The sequence below is a fragment of the Pelobates fuscus genome, chromosome 11, assembly GCF_036172605.1.
Source record: "Pelobates fuscus isolate aPelFus1 chromosome 11, aPelFus1.pri, whole genome shotgun sequence".
Lineage (NCBI taxonomy): Eukaryota > Metazoa > Chordata > Amphibia > Anura > Pelobatidae > Pelobates > Pelobates fuscus.
In genome coordinates, this window is record NC_086327.1 from 104,119,908 (window position 1) to 104,122,595 (window position 2,688).

The window sequence follows — 2,688 nt, forward strand, 5'->3', positions numbered from 1 at the left end:
CGTCGCTTGGTCAGTCTATATTGTGGGGGTAGTCGTCCCCAGCAAGAACCGGGATATCCCCCGCCGGTCCAGGGGGGGGGTAGCAGGGCTGCGTGGAAGTCTCGCTTGTGAGCGTGTCCTGTGCCGGGTGATCGGCCGCCTCCCCTGGGCCTCAGGCTTTGCTCTGGTGTAGGCCGCATGGTCGGCACAGGTTTTTCTGTGTTGCCTCGGGACCGGACTGGTACCATACTGTGTCTCATGGCGTATTGGGTCGGTCCCTGGGCACTGTTTGTTGCCATCATTGATAGGTCGCTCTGTAGTAGCCCATTTATGCTTGTTATTATAGGAGCTCTTAGACTGTGCGACCGGCCATCTTGGCTGTCAGGCCCCGCCCCCCCTTCTGGTGGATTTTTGGGAGCTCCAAGCACCACAGACTTTTAGTTGAGTTGACTTACGATCAATGGCATGGTGCCACAGTGACTGGATGCTTTGGGCAGCATGGTGGTTTAATGCTGATTACTGTACTTGTGAGGAGTCTGCAATAGCTTTGCCTCACTGTAATCGGTGAAACCCATAATTTAGGAGCCATTCAAGCAGTCACCATACCCTGTATGTTGGCCATCATTAAGTGCATTAGTAACCACGATGTGAAGCGGTTCAAGAATAATCTCTTATACAATACACTGATTAGCCACCAACATTAAAACCACTAACAGGTGGGGTGAATAACATTGATTATATCGTTACAACGGCACCTGTCAAAGAGTGGGTTATATTAGGCAGCAAGTGAACAGTCAGTTCTTGAATTTCATGTGTTGGAAGCCGAAAAACTGGGCAAGCGAAAAATGAAGTGTAGAGTGACTTTGACAAGGGCCAAATAGTGATGGCTGGATGACTGAGTCAGAGGATCTCCAAAATGGCAAGTCTTGTTGGGTGTTCCTGGAATGCAGTGGTTAGTACCTACCAAAAGTGGAAATATGGTGAACTGGAATCAGGATCATGGGCACTCAAGGCTCAATGATGCACGTTGGGAGAGAAGTCTAGCCTGTCTCTTCCGATCACACAGAAGAGCTACTGTTGCTGAAAAACTTTATACTAGCCATTATAAAAAAGTGTCAGAACACACAGTGAATCGCAGTTTGCTGTGCATGGGACTTTGTAGCCGCAGACCAGTCAGAAAACTGAACTGGATATTTTTTAAGCCAAAAATATTCTGTAACTACCTCTTTCAACTAGCTATGTCCCAACTAAGAGCATTGGCGGATCCAGGGGGGGGGCAACGGGGCAATTGCCCCCCCCGAGAAAATATTGCTGCCTGAGGCTCTCCCCTGCCGGCCCACGTAGGGCTGGTGCTATCCAAGCACCAGCCCTGCTGATTGCCTGAACGGACCGGAGATCAGTGATCTCCCTCCCCGGCCCACACAGGCAGATTGCTGGGCGGCCGGCAGGGGAGGGAGTGAGAGAGAGAACCCGGGGGAGCTATTACCTGCAGCTCCGCCGGGTTCTCCTCTCGCGAGCACGGAGCGTTACCATGGCAACGCTCCGTTCTCGCGAGAGTGAACTCTAGCCTGAGCTGCAGGTTAGAGTTCACTCCCCCACTAGAACCACCAGGGAATGGAAGAGAAAGCAATGTCTCCCCCTCCCTCAGCACAGGTAAGAAGGGAGGGGGGACATTAGCTTTATTTATTTAATTATTATTTAATAATGAAAACAAAAATATATATATTTTATCTGCCCCCCTATCCCCTCACACACTGCACCACACAGCCCCCCCTTACCTACACAGCCCCCCCTTACCTACACAGCCCCCCCCCTTACCTACACAGCCCCCCCCCTTACCTACACAGCCCCCTCTTACCTACACAGCCCCCCCTTACCTACACAGCCCCCCCTTACCTACATAGCCCCCCCCTTACCTACACAGCCCCCCCCCCTTACCTACACAGCCCCCCCTTACCTACACAGCCCCCTCTTACCTACACAGCCCCCTCTTACCTACATAGCCCCCCTCTTACCTACATAGCCCCCCTCTTACATACACAGCCCCCCCTTACCTACACAGCCCCCCCTTACCTACACAGCCCCCCTTACCTACACAGCCCCCCCCTTACCTACACAGCCCCCCTTACCTACACAGCCCCCCTTACCTACACAGCCCCCCCTTACCTACATAGCCCCCCCCCTTACCTACACAGCCACCCCTTACCTACACAGCCCCCCTTACATACACAGTCCCCCCTTACCTACATAGCCCCCCTCTTACATACACAGCCCCCCCTTACCTACACAGCCCCCCTTACCTACACAGCCCCCCCTTACCTACACAGCCCCCCCTTACCTACACAGCCCCCCCCCTTACCTACACAGCCCCCCCCTTACCTACACAGCCCCCCTCTTACATACACAGCCCCCCCTTACCTACACAGCCCCCCCTTACCTACACAGCCCCCCCTTACCTACACAGCCCCCCTCTTACATACACAGCCCCCCTCTTACATACACAGCCCCCCCTTACCTACACAGCCCCCCCTTACCTACACAGCCCCCCTCTTACATACACAGCCCCCCTTACCTACACAGCCCCCCCTTACCTACACAGCCCCCTCTTACATACACAGCCCCCCCTTACCTACACAGCCCCCCCTTACCTACACAGCCCCCCTCTTACATACACAGCCCCCCTCTTACATACACAGCCCCCCTCTTACA